The sequence below is a fragment of the Oryctolagus cuniculus genome, unplaced genomic scaffold (genome assembly GCF_051225735.1).
Source record: "Oryctolagus cuniculus isolate XC-2025 breed Fujian yellow rabbit unplaced genomic scaffold, ASM5122573v1 ptg000058l, whole genome shotgun sequence".
NCBI classification, from domain to species: domain Eukaryota; kingdom Metazoa; phylum Chordata; class Mammalia; order Lagomorpha; family Leporidae; genus Oryctolagus; species Oryctolagus cuniculus.
Genome location: NW_028301683.1, coordinates 10,664 through 24,314, shown reverse-complemented (window position 1 = coordinate 24,314; position 13,651 = coordinate 10,664). Strand labels below are relative to the sequence as shown.

Here is a 13,651-nt window from a genome sequence, read left to right as displayed (position 1 = left end):
CTTTTCTTTGGTCTGACTGTATCCTTTCCTGTTCTCTGTCTTCTAAGTCCGATATTCTCTCTTCTGCTTCACCCATTCTGTTTGTAAGGCTCTCTATTGTGTTTTTCATTTGATCTATTGAATTCTTCACTTCAGTCACTATCCCAGTTTCCTGTTGTACTAGTTGTTTCGTTTCATTTTGATTCCTCCTTAATATTTCATTTTCATGAGAGAGATTTTCTATCTTGTCCATTAAGGATTTCTGTAGTTCAAGAATTTGTTTTTGAGAACTTCTTAATGTTCTTATCAATTTTTTGAGATCTGCTTCTTGCATTTCTTCAATGTCATCATCCTCATAATCTTGAATTGGGGTGTCTTTTTCATTTGAGGGCGTCATGGTGACTTCCTTGTTTTTATTACCTTGGTTTTTGCGTTTGTTATTTGGCATATTGGAGATATTTGGTTTCTTCACTGTGGTGCCTTTTCTTGTTATACTATGACTCTAGATTAAGTGGACTATCTGTTTTTGATGGAGCCTTAGGGCTTGAGATGGGTGTGGCCTGAGAGCTCTGTTTGGTGTGCCAAAGGTGACACTCCCAGGTTAGGCGTGGTAAACCTCTCTCTCTCTCTCTCTTTCTTTTTTTTTTTTTTTTTTGATTCACAAGGGATGTTATTCTGCACAGCTGAACGAAGTTGGAGGTAGTTAGCAGGCAAATGATATACCCACAGGAACCAGAGATCAGAAGCTCTTTCCCAAGGACCACACAGGGAATCTGTTCGGCCCTCAGAGTGGGCTCAAATTCTCCTTCAGTCTCCCACTGGGTTGCCAAAGTTATGGAATTGTAGCGTCTCTGGAGAGTGCTCACGTGAATTCCGTGAGTTCTCTCCCCCACCGTCTCTTTTTTCACAGTCTCAGTTCAGTAGCACCACAAATTTACTAGGTCCTAATCTCCTGTTAATTTTCCCCACCCAGAGTCAGGTTTTTCTGCTAGGCTCAGGGCCGGTGCAGACCTGAGGTCGCTCTGCTTATGATGTATGTCCAAGATGGCGCCTGCTCTTTGTCTTGCTCGCCCTTGAGAGGTGAGCGGAGAGAGAGAAACCCGTGTCCGTACCAGTCACCTCTCTCTCTCTTCCAGTTAGCTTGGTGAAGTTCCCCCCCCTGGGGGGTCGTTCCCTCTAGTCTCCTCTCTCCACTTGCCTACCGGTGTCTCAGGCTATTGAGGTTCGGCTCACCTCGCGTTCCAGCGGCTCGGTCCCGCGGCTCGGCTTGCGCAGCTCGGTCCCGCGGCTCAGCTTCCACGGCTCGGTCCCACGGCTCGGCTTCCGCGCGGTGGGCGGGCTTCCGCGCGGTGGGCGACCTTGTTCTCCCAGTAGGTCCTCCGATTCACGACCACTCAATCCAGAAGAGTTTCCTCTGCAATATTTTCCTGGTTCTTTTTTCTGAGGCTACCGTAACTCCCCTTTTATTAAACTAAATTTTCCCAGACTATCGGTGCGCGCCCTCACTATTCCGCCATCTTGGCTCTGCCCTATTTCGTCTCTTTCTTTCTATCCCTGGCCATGAATCATATACTTAAGTGTATGGTATGCAAAGATTGCTCACTTTCTTTGTACTAGAATAAACACCTTGTATGTACATTTTCTGTTAACAATTTGAAGCACACTGTACCAATCATAATCAACAGAGCAGTACTTTACATTTAGGAATTAAATATTGGACTACCAGAAAACATGTTGTGCATAAAAGAAATAATGAAATTGATGTCTCTGTGGATTAAAGGAGAAATTGTCACATTGGTTTTGTAGTCTGTGTTATACTTAGAGATGCCATTTTTCGTCCTTCATCTTGTCCAGGTAATCATAAGCAAGTGATAATTTTTGTCATTCTTTTTCATTTGAGAGAGACAGAGATTCAATACAAAAGTTATGCATGGTTCTGGACCAGATCAAAGTTTGGGATGAATTCCAGGCCTCCCATGTGGGTTGCAGGGATCCACGCACTTGAGCCATCACTGATGCCTCCCAGGGTCTGTGTAGCAGGAAGCTGGAGTCAGGAGGCAGATCCTGAATCCTGATCCTCTGGTGTGGGATGCATGCATCTTTATTGCAATAAACTGTAGTTTTCACATCCCATTTTGAACTTGAGCATCAGTGGCAAAGGGCCCTCGTGTCTCTGTTGCTCTCCTGTATTGACCTCCAGTGAAGTCAGTCTGCAGAGTGCTGGAGGCAGCCTGCAGGAGTAGCGAGTGCAGAATGAAGATGGGGCAAGCAGAGCTGATGCATCCAGTTCTGTGCTCTAGGTCTCATGTGGAAATGTTGACTACACCCTTTAATTTTTTGTCACAGGTTTATTTATTTATTTTTTTGACAAGCAGAATGGACAGTGAGAGAGAAAGAGACAGGGAGAAAGGTCTTCCTTTACCATTGGTTCATCCTCTGATGGCTGCTGCGGTCAGTGCGCTGTGGCTGGGGCACCATGCTGATCCGATGGCAGGAGCCAGTTGCTTCTCCTGGTCTCCCATGGGGTGCAGGACCCAAGCACTTGGGCCATCCTCCACTGCACTCCCTGGGCACAGCAGAGAGCTGCATTGGAAGAGGGACAACCAGGACCGAATCCGATGCCGCGACTGGGACTAGAACCTGGTGTGCCGGCGCTGCTAGCAGGAGGATTAACCTAGTGAGCCGCGGCGGACCGTCACAGGTTTATGTTTAGAAACAAGTATGCTGCATGTTACTGTGCACATTGCAGTGTTACCCAATGTTTCAGAAGTGTGTGAATGTGCATATTTAGAGCACAAGGGTACTAGCACTCAGGTGGGTTTCCTGGGACGAGGGACTGACATTGTGAGCTCCCACGTGGTGCTGCGGTTATGGCCTTAGGTGGAATATGCTGAGACAGCCTCAAGGAGTGAGGCATTGGGAACCGATGTGCAAAGGTGGAAAATAGATTTTAGCAAGGACATTCCTCGTGAGTTTATAGGAAGACCTTCAATTCCAATCCACCTCCATGATCATGTGCTGGGAGGTGGTAGATGGTGGCTCAAGTACTTGAACCTGAGAATCGTGGCTCCTGACGTCAGCAGGGCCCAGACCTAGCTGTTGCGGCCATTTAGGGAGTGACACAGCAGATGCAAAATTTGTTCGCACGTCTTCTCTCTCTCTCTCTCTTTCTCACACACACTTATTTCTCTTTCCTTCATTTACCCTTTTAATAATAAATTAGATGAATAAATAAACAAAACCTTTTTCAAAAACCCAACACCTCAGTAAACGCACAGAGGAGCTGTTGGGGACATCTGTAATTGATTTCCATGGCAGTCACATGCGTTTAAAATTCAGTGAAATGGACAGTTACAATACACACATTTTATCATATTTATCCTATGACTCAATGACGTTGCTTTAGAATTGCTTGATGGGAGTATTCCAGGGGACAGGAGTTGCTGAGATCTTCCGCTAAGGTTCCAGGGCATTGGACAGCTGTGAGAAGCAGTCATGAAACCCTTTAAGAAGGCTTGGGTCCAGGTCAGTATGTGCTGGATGCCAGGTCAGGGCCCACGGGCTCATCATCCTTACTGTGAACACCTGGGTTTCCCAGGTGAGAAGCATAGAATGATGTATGTTACAAGGATTGTTGCAATCCAGAAACAGAAGACAGCGCTGTGCTGGTATACCTTGTGTACTTTTCTGTACCGGCGACATCACCCTCTTTTTTGCCTGCTTTCGCTTTCCTTGAATTTCTGTTCCCATCCTCTGTTGTAAACACTCCTTACCTCTCACATAGGGCTGTCATTTACAACTTTTTTTTCCTTCAGACAAATGCTCTTACAAGTAGCGTTTCTGGTGTTTTCTGCCAACCGAATGCACCTCTCATTTCCTGAGCTGGGTGCAGGCTGAGTTTGTGTTCAAAGGAAAGTGAACTTTGAGCACTGTGGATTGGCTGCTGGCACAGAAATACAGGGCCGAGTCCCCCAGGTCAGTGGACTGGATTTCCACGCTGCAGGGTGAGTTTGTGGGACATCGAACTGAAAATCGCTCATTCATCACTTCTGTTTTCTCAATAATTGCTTCATTCTGGAGGTACACCAAAATCTTGAGTTCCTCTTCTGGCTTCTTACGATACCAATAAACACTTCTGTGTCCTTTTGCAGGGACACAGTCCATCTTTGCTGTCTGTGCCTTTCCCTTGAGCAGATGTCTGGGAGTCTGGGTGACCTCTGTGTCCATGGAGCCTGTGGAGGGAGGAGACAGAAGCTGGAGGAGAAGCCCCTGAGGGAGCCTGGGAGAGCAGCCACAGGAGGCTGAGCAGCCCGTGGGACTGGCATGCACTGGTGCAGAGCAGGGCCTCACCTGCTCCCCAGAGACACAGGGCCCCCCAGCAGAGCAGACTGAGGCGCATGGTGTGTGCAGGAGGAGAGGAGTGGCAGGGGGCTCTTCCTGCAAGGCTTTCTCCTCCCAGCAGTCACCTCCCTGTGACGTCCTCACTCCCATGGGCTTCACCCTTGCCCTGCACGTGGGCCACACATGTCATAGGCTGTGGGAGTTGGGGGTGTGTTTCAGCTGATGAGGACAACTGGTGTGAGTTTCAGTTACTTTCATCTTTTTGTAACTTACTCGTTCACTCTTTTTGTATGAGCTCATCTCCTCATTTTCTTGTCCTTTTTGCACTGACTTGTAACATTGCCTATTTGTTTCTTTCCATCTGAGTTCATCAATCAAATCAGTGCACTGTATGCATGTGTTTCAAAATTTCTTTTTACCAAAGTAAAGTTATCTTTATGTTTCTTTTCTATTAACTAGTTGAAATACACTTTCATGAATCACAGACTTTGCTACTTTCTATTAAGAATTAAATGGGGAAAACTTAGAAGATATTTATGACACATACATATGCATGAATAGGGGCAATAAAATGAGTTATTTTTCCTTGTGGAAAAGATAAATTATCTCTGGGATTTTATAATCCAGGTTATACTTTGAGTCGATTTTGCTTTCTCTCTTATGTCCATGGAATCATAAGCCTGACTTCCTTTGTTGTTTTTGCTCTTGTTTTCTATGAGAGAGACAGGGATCCTGTCCACCTCTTCACTCATGAAATGCCTGTGACATATTTGTTCTGGATCAGACCAACCCTGAGAGGTGGTAGCACAGTCTAAGCTATCCATGTGGTTGGCAGGGACCCAACTGCTCCAGCCACCACTGATGCCTCCTAGGTTCTGCATTGTCAGGAAGCTGGAGTTGGGAGCCAGCTAGATATATTTAAGACGTGTTTATATCTAAAAGTCAGAGTTACAGAGACAGAGGTGGAAACAGAGAGAAACAGAGATAGAGAGAGAGAGATTTTATCTGCTGGTTCACTCTCGACATGGCCACATTGGCTGGTGTGGGCTAGGTTAAGCCAGGAGCCAAGAGCTTCATCTGGGTCCCTCATGAGTAAGACAGGGGCGAAGCACTTGGGCCCACCTTTGCTGCTTTTCCCAGGCCATTAGCAGGCAGCTGGATCAGAAGTAGAGCAGCTGAGACAGGAACCATCTGCCTACAGGTTGCAGGCATCACAGCCGGTGGCTTAAGCTGTTCTGCCACAACACCAGCCTAGGAACCAGGTATTGAACTGGTATTATGATACGGGATGCGTGTGTCTTTAATGGATACGCCAACTGGCCCTCTTAGTGATCTCTATTTTAAATAACATTTTGAAGTTCACAACAAAATTAAGCAGAGTGAGTTCTCACATCCCTTCTGCGGCCCCCTTCCCTGCCTCCCTGATATTGACCTTCCATTAAGACTGCAGACCTGGTGGGTGTGGCTACAAGGGGAGCCAGAACAGTAGCTGGCTCACTCCAAGTCCTGTGCTTGGGTAGAACACACCCTTTAAATCTGCAGCTCACAGGTTTATTTTCAGAAGCAAAATGAGCCTCTTCTCGATGTGTACCCCCTCTGATTCCCAAGGTGTGTGAAATGTGTGAGTGAGCGTGTCTCACCTTAGAGCAGAAGAGCACTGACACTTAGGAGTTTCTGTGGGAAATGAGGCTGACACATTGAGCTTCAGTTTGGTTGCTGGTGGTCACTGCTTCCTGGTGCAATAGGCTGAGGCAGAGAATTCAACGGAGACATCACGGGGGAATTGGAACTGAAGTTAAACCTTGTAAGAATATATTTTAGTAAGTGAATTCTTGATGAGAGTTTAACAAGAACATTCATGATAATTCTATTGAAACAAACGGGACAAACGTACCCAAATTTTTAATGGTAAAAACTGAGGTAGTACTGAAGAAAATTAATAAAAGCCTCCAATTGCGATGCAACTCCAAGCTAATGTGTGAGATGTAGCAGGTGGTACCTCGCGTGTCTGAGTCCCTCTCACCATTGTAGGAGATCAGATGGAGTCCCTGGCTCTTGGCTCCAGCTCTGCTGAACTCTGGCTGTTGGAGCCATTTGAATAGTGAATCAGCAGATGGAAGATCTCTTTGTCTCTGCCTTTCAAATCAATTAAGTAATCCATCAATAAATCTAATTAAGAAACCCAAAGATCTCAGTGAAGAGACACATGAGAACGCATGGAGAGTATCTAAATGATTGTCAGAACAGCCACATGAGTATAAAATCTGTCAAACTGCATTGATGTTTCCACTGAAAGTAGATGCATCTAACTTCATGGATCGTATGGCTCAAACAGTTGCTTTAATAACTGCATGGTGGGAGTTTCCACGGGGCAGGCACTGCTGAGAGATTCTGCTGAGTCTCAGGGCAGGTACATCTCTATGAAGCAGTCGCTACCCCTGAATGTGGGACTGCATCCAGGTGAAGGAACTGTACTGGGTCACTGGTCCATGGTCAGTGTAAACGATAGGGCTGTTGTGGTCATCAGCCTTACTCCTGAATGCACGGTTTTCCTAGGAGAAAAGAACAGAATTATACATTCTAATAAAGACTGTTAGGAGAGAGAGAGAGAGATCCTGGAATACCTTGTCTGGTGTTCTGTACCCTGGGAACTGTGAGCACCTTTGTAGTCTTCCTTCCCCATTCATACCACATTCTGCTCTCCTAGAGTTGTCATCTACAGTTTGTTCTCTTCAGATTTATGAGAGTTGTTGCGTTTCTGGTGTGTTCTACCACCTGAATGCTCCACTCATTTCCTGAGCTGCGTGCAGGCTGAGTTTGTGTTCAAAGGAAAGCGAACTTTGAGCACTGTGGATTGGCTGCTGGCACAGAAATACAGGGCCGAGTCCTCTAGTTCAGTGGACTGGATCTCCACGCTGCAGGGCGAGTTTGTGGGACATTGAGCTAAAATATGCTTATTGATCACTTCTGTTTTCTCAATAATTGCTTCATTCTGGAAGTAAACCAAAAACTTGAGTTCCTCTTCTGGCTTCTTACGATACCAATAAACACGTCTGTGTCCTTTTGCAGGGACACAGTCCATCTTTGCTGTCTGTGCCTTTCCCTTGAGCAGATGTCTGGGAGTCTGGGTGACCTCTGTGTCCATGGAGCCTGTGGAGGGAGGAGACAGAAGCTGGAGGAGAAGCCCCTGAGGGAGCCTGGGAGAGCAGCCACAGGAGGCTGAGCAGCCAGTGGGACTGGCATGCACTGGTGCAGAGCAGGGCCTCACCTGCTCCCCAGAGACACAGGGCCCCCCAGCAGAGCAGACTGAGGCGCATGGTGTGTGCAGGAGGAGAGGAGTGGCAGGGGGCTCTTCCTGCAAGGCTTTCTCCTCCCAGCAGTCACCTCCCTGTGACGTCCTCACTCCCATGGGCTTCACCCTTGCGCTGCACGTGGGCCACGCACGTGTCACAGGCTGTGGGAGGTACAGGTGTGTTTTAGCTGATGAGCACAACTGGTGTGATTCTAGCCTACTTCCACCTCCTTCATGTGATGAAATCTTTCACTGTTTTTGCATTAAAGCCATTTGCATGTCATTTATTTCTTAGATTTCAATATTGCTATTTTGTTTCCTTCTTTCCATCTGATGTCATCAGTTATACAGTTCTAGGCAGAGTATACATAGCTTTCAAAATATCTTTCTGTTGTCGTAAACATCTTTTCCTTTTTAAAAACTTATTTATTGATTTGAAAGTCAGAGTTACAGATAGAGAGGGAGAGACCAAGAGAGATCTTCCATTCATGGGTTCACTCCCAAATGCTCAATAGCCAGGACTGGGCCAGGCCGAAGCGAGGAGTCCGGAGCTTCATCTGTTCTCCCACATGGGTGGCAGGGGTCCCTGCACTTGGGCCATCTTCTGCTGCTTTTCACAGGTCATTGAAAGAGAGCTGGATCAGAAGTGGAGCAGTTGGCACACAAACCAGCACTCATATGGGATGCAGGAGTCACAGGTAGAAGCTTGATGTGCTATACCTCAAAGCTGGCCCCTTAAATAAATATCTTTGATGCCCATTTTCTACTAAGTATTGTAAGTATGATGCACCAGCCATAGAGTCTGCTACATTTACAAAAGTTACATATCAGCTATTTTACATTAAGATTTAAGTATTGGTGGCTGTTGCTGTGGTGTAGCAGGTAAAGCTGTTTTCCGTGGTGCTGGCATCCGATACAGGTGCCATTTCTACTGAACCCAGAAACTCTGATAAGGGATGCAGGTATGCTTAACTACTAGCTAACCACCTTCTTAAATGAACTGTATTTTTTAGTACGTTTTATGTTTACAGCAAAATTGAGCAGAAATGGCAGAGTCCCCAAATTCCCTGTGCTACCCCAAGCATAGCCTCTCCAGTGTTGTCAGACAGCAGACCTGATGGATGTGGGCCACAGGAGAAGTAGAGACTGCACGGACTGGGCCAGAAGAGCAGGTGCGCCCAGACTCTTCACTCTGTGTCACATATTTGAAATGCATAACACGTACTTTAATTTTTAGCTCATAGTTTTGTTTTTAGAAACAAAGCATGTCTCATCTTAATGTCCACCTAGCAGGGGTTTCACAGCATATCAGAAATGCTTGGATGCACATATTTTACTGTTGAGCACAAGCGTACTAGCACATAGGGGGTTCAGGAGGGAAATGGGACTGACATTGTGAGTTCTCGTGAGGTTGCTGACCATCACTGACTTCTGAGTAACACCAAGACATTTAAAGACTGAATCTGAAACTGAGGTGAAAACTTAGAACAATGTATGTTAGTAAGCAAATTCCTCATGATTGTTTAAAAAGTACATTCATGATAATTTTATTCAAACATACTTGGGAAAAAGTAGGCAAAAATAGCAATGTATATGCAGCACACAATAATAAAACTATGAAGCAATATTGAAAGGAAAGTTTCAAAGAACACTAACTTCCATTAACTCTACACCAATGCACCTTGGAGACAGCTGCATGTGGCTCAAGTACTCTGCCACCCATGCTTAATACCCAGTGTTAGGCCGGCGCCGCGGCTCACTAGGCTAATCCTTGACCTTGCAGCACCGGCACCCGGGTTCTAGTCCCAGTCGGGGCACCGGATTCTGTCCCGGTTGCCCCTCTTCCAGGCCATCTCTCTGCTATGGCCCAGGAGTGCAGTGGAGGATGGCCCAAGTGCTTGGGCCCTGCACCCCATGGGAGACCAAGATAAGTACCTGGCTCCTGCCATCGGATCAGCGCAGCGCGCCGCCCGCGGCGGCCATTGGAGGGTGAACCAACGGCAAAGGAAGACCTTTCTCTCTGTCTCTCTCACTGTCCACTCTGCCTGTCCAAAAAAAAAAAAATATATATATATATATATATCCAGTGTGGCCCAGTTCTGGCTGTTGTGACCAACTGGGGAGTGACCTAGCAGTTGGCACGCTCTCTCTCTCTCTCAATTGATCTTCGAAATAAGTAAACAAATAAACAAATCTTTTTTTCAAAATCCAAAGGCCTCAGAAAAGACACACAGAGGAACTTTTGCTAAAATCTGTAACTGTCATGGTAATCACGAGTATACAGTTTTTTCAAATCTCATTGAAATGTACACTTGAAGTAGGTGCATTTTACTTCATTGATTTTATGAATCAGTAAAGCTGCTTTTACATATTACATGATTGGCATGTTCCTGAGACAGGCGTTGCTGAGAACTTCCGCGAGGTGGAAGGCAGGCATGACAAGCTCATGTAAGGAAATGGGCTGCATCACAGGTTCAGGGTCCACGTGAAAGACACAGCTGATGTGCTCATCATCCTTACTGCTGAGTGCACAGACTTCCCAGGTGAACAGCACAGAACGATCTACTTTCTAAACATTATTAGAGTCACAGAAGAGTAAGAGAGACAGAGAGAGGTGTCCTGGTGTACTTGCCTGGTATCCTGTGCCCTGAGAACTGTGAACCCCTTGGTTGCCTTATTCCCCATTCTCTGGGTTTCTGCTGCCGTCCTCTATTTTAAACTCCTAACTTCCTACCTAGAGCTGTCATTTACATTTTTCCTTCAGACCTATATTCTTTCAAGTTTGGTTTCTGGTGTTTTCTACCAACCGAATGCACCACTCATTTCCTGAGCTGGTGCAGGCTGAGTTTGTGTTCAGAGGAAAGTGAACTTTGAGCACTGTGGATTGGCTGCTGGCACAGAAATACAGGGCCGAGTCCCCCAGGTCAGTGGACTGGATCTCCACGCTGCAGGGTGAGTTTGTGGGACATTGAGCTGAAAATCGCTCATTGATCATTTCTGTTTTGTCCAGAATTTCTTCATCCTGGAAGTACACCAAAAACTTGAGTTCCTCCTCTGGCTTCTTACGATACCAATACAAATAACTGTGTCCTTTTGCAGGGACACAGTCCATCTTTGCTGTCTGTGCCTTTCCCTTGAGCAGATGTCTGGGAGTCTGGGTGACCTCTGTGTCCATGGAGCCTGTGGAGGGAGGAGACAGAAGCTGGAGGAGAAGCCCCTGAGGGAGCCTGGGAGAGCAGCCACAGCAGGCTGAGCAGCCCGTGGGACTGGCATGCGCTGGTGCAGAGCAGGGCCTCACCTGCTCCCCAGAGACACAGGGCCCACCAGCAGAGCAGACTGAGGCGCATGGTGTGTGCAGGAGGAGAGAAGTGGCAGGGGGCTCTTCCTGCAAGGCTTTCTCCTCCCAGCAGTCACCTCCCTGTGACGTCCTCACTGCCCATGGGCTTCACCCTAGCCCTGCACGTGGGCCACACACATGTCATAGGCTGTGGGAGGGGAGGGTGTGTGTTAGCTGATGAGCACAACTGGTGACAGTTGTAGCCTACTTTGATTTTCTTTTTTGACTTATTCTCACTCTATTTGTAATGAAAATCGTTTTCATGTTGTTCATTTATTTGCTGGTTAACATTGCTAGTTTGTCTCTTTCTTTCTCTCCCTGGCCATGAATCATACGCTTAAGTGTATGGTATGCAAAGATTGCTCACTTTCTTTGTACTAGAATAAACACCTTGTATGTACATTTTCTGTTAACAATTTGAAGCACACTGTACCAATCATAATCACAGAGCAGTACTTTACCTTTAGGAATTAAATACTGGACATCCAGAAAATATGCTGTGCATAGAAGAAATAATGAAATTGATGTCTCTGTGGATTAAAAGAGTAAATGTCACATTGGTTTTGTAGTCTGTGTTATACTTACAGATGCCATTTTTGTTGCGTCATCTTGTCCAGGTAATCATAAGCAAGTGATAAATTTTGTCGTTCTTTTTCATTTGAGAGAGACAGAGAGTCAATACAAAAGTTATCCATGGTTCTGGACCAGATCAAAGTTTGGGACGAATTCTAGGCCTCCCATGTGGGTTGCAGAGATTCACGCACTTGAGCCATCACTGATGTCTCCCAGGGCCTGTGTAGCAGGAAGCTGGAGTCAGGAGGCAGATCCTGAATCCAGATCCTCTGGTGTGGGATGCATGCATCTTTATTGCAATAAACTCTAGTTTTCACATCCCATTTTGAACTTGAGCATCAGTGGCAAAGGGCCCTCGTGTCTCTGTTGCTCTCCTGCATTGACCTCCAGTGTTATCAGTCTGCAGAGTGCTGGAGGCAGCCTGCAGGGTAGTGAGTGCAGAATGAAGACGGGGCAAGCAGAGCTGATGCATCCAGTTCTGTGCTCTAGGTCTCGTGTTGAATGTTGACTACACCCTTTAATTTTTTGTCACAGGTTTATTTATTTATTTATTTATTTATTGACAGGCAGAGTGGACAGTGAGAGAGAAAGACAGGGAGAAAGGTCTTCCTTTACCGTTGGTTCACCCTCCGATGGCCACAGAGGCCAGTACGCTTTGGCCAGCGCACCCCGCTGATCTGAATCCAGGAGCCAGGTGTTTCTCCTGGTCTCCCATGGGGTGCAGGGCCCAAGCACTTGGGCCATCCTCCACTGCCCTCCCTGCCCACAGCAGAGAGCTGGACTGGAAGAGGGGCAACTGGGACAGAATCTGGCAACCTGACAGAAACTAGAACCTGGTGTGCCGGAGGATTAGCCTAGTGAGCCGCGTTGGCCCGTCACAGGTTTATGTTTAGTAACAAGTATGCTGCGTGTTACTGTGCACATTGCAGTGTTACCCAATGTTTCAGAAGTGTGTGAATGTGCGTATTTAGAGCACAAGGGTACTAGCACTCAGGTGGGTCTCCTGGGACGAGGGACTGACATTGTGAGCTCCCACGTGGTGCTGCGGTTATGGCCTTAGGTGGAATATGCTGAGACAGCCTCAACGAGTGAGGCATTGGGAACCGATGTGCAAAGGTGGAAAATAGATCTTAGCAAGGACCTTTCTCGTGAGTGTTTAGGAAGACCTTCGATTCCAATCCACCTCCATGATCACGTGCTGGGAGGTGGTAGATTTTGGCTCAAGTACTTGAACCTGAGAATCGTGGCTCCTGACGTCAGCAGGGCACACACCTAGCTGTTGTGGCCATTTAGGGAGTGACCCAGCAGATGCAAAATTTCTCTTGCGTGTGCTCTCTCTCTCTCTCTATGTCTCACACACATTCTATTTCTCTTTCCCTCATTTACCATTTTAATAATAAATTAGATAAATAAATAAACAAAACCTTTATCAAAAACCCAATACCTCAGTAAAAAAGAACGGAGGAACCGTTGGGGAAATATGTAATTGATTTCCATGGCAGTCACATGCGTTCAAAATTCAGTGAAATGGACAGTTACAATACACACATTTTATTGTATTTATCATATGACTCAATGATGTTGCTTTAGAATTGCTTGATGGGAGGATTCCAGGGGACAGGAGATGCTGAGAGCTTCCGCTAAGGTTCCAGGGCATTGGACAGCTGTGAGAAGCGGTCATGAAACCCTCTAAGAAGGCTTGGGTCCAGGTCAGTATGTGCTGGATGCCAGGTCAGGCCCCACGGGCTCATCATCCTTACTGTGAACACCTGGGTTTCCCAGGTGAGAAGCATAGAATGATGTATGTTACAGGGATTGTTACAATCCAGAAACAGAAGACAGCGCTGTGCTGGTATACCTTGTGTACTTTTCTGTACCCGGCGACATCACCCTCTTTTTTGCCTGCTTTCGCCTTCTTGAATTTCTGTTCCCATCCTCTGTTGTAAACACTCCTTACATCTCACATAGGGCTGTCATTTACAACTTCTTTTTCCTTCAGACAAATGCTCTTACAAGTAGCGTTTCTGGTGTTTTCTACCAGCCTAATGTACCACTCATTTCCTGAGCTGGTGCAGGCTGAGTTTGTGTTCAGAGGAAAGCAAACTTTGAGCACTGTGGATTGGCTGCTG

At 46.5% G+C, this 13,651-nt stretch overlaps 3 long non-coding RNA genes across 3 annotated transcripts; 2 read left to right on the top strand and 1 right to left on the bottom strand.

Moving 5' to 3' along the window:
• The first annotated feature begins 3,848 nt into the window (after positions 1-3,848).
• LOC149119084 (uncharacterized) lies at positions 3,849-7,804 on the top strand. The gene is made up of 3 exons (XR_016228796.1): positions 3,849-3,983; positions 4,131-4,557; positions 7,390-7,804. It is a non-coding gene; the product is annotated as an uncharacterized LOC149119084 (long non-coding RNA).
• On the bottom strand, positions 4,074-7,152 carry LOC149119085 (uncharacterized). Its single transcript, XR_016228795.1, has 4 exons — positions 6,945-7,152; positions 6,215-6,872; positions 5,961-6,121; positions 4,074-4,211 (listed from the first exon to the last, which is right to left on the bottom strand). It is a non-coding gene; the product is annotated as an uncharacterized LOC149119085 (long non-coding RNA).
• Positions 7,805-10,451: 2,647 nt separating the features above from the next.
• Positions 10,452-11,503, top strand: LOC149119083 (uncharacterized). Its single transcript, XR_016228794.1, has 2 exons — positions 10,452-10,564; positions 10,712-11,503. It is a non-coding gene; the product is annotated as an uncharacterized LOC149119083 (long non-coding RNA).
• The last annotated feature ends 2,148 nt before the right edge of the window (positions 11,504-13,651 follow it).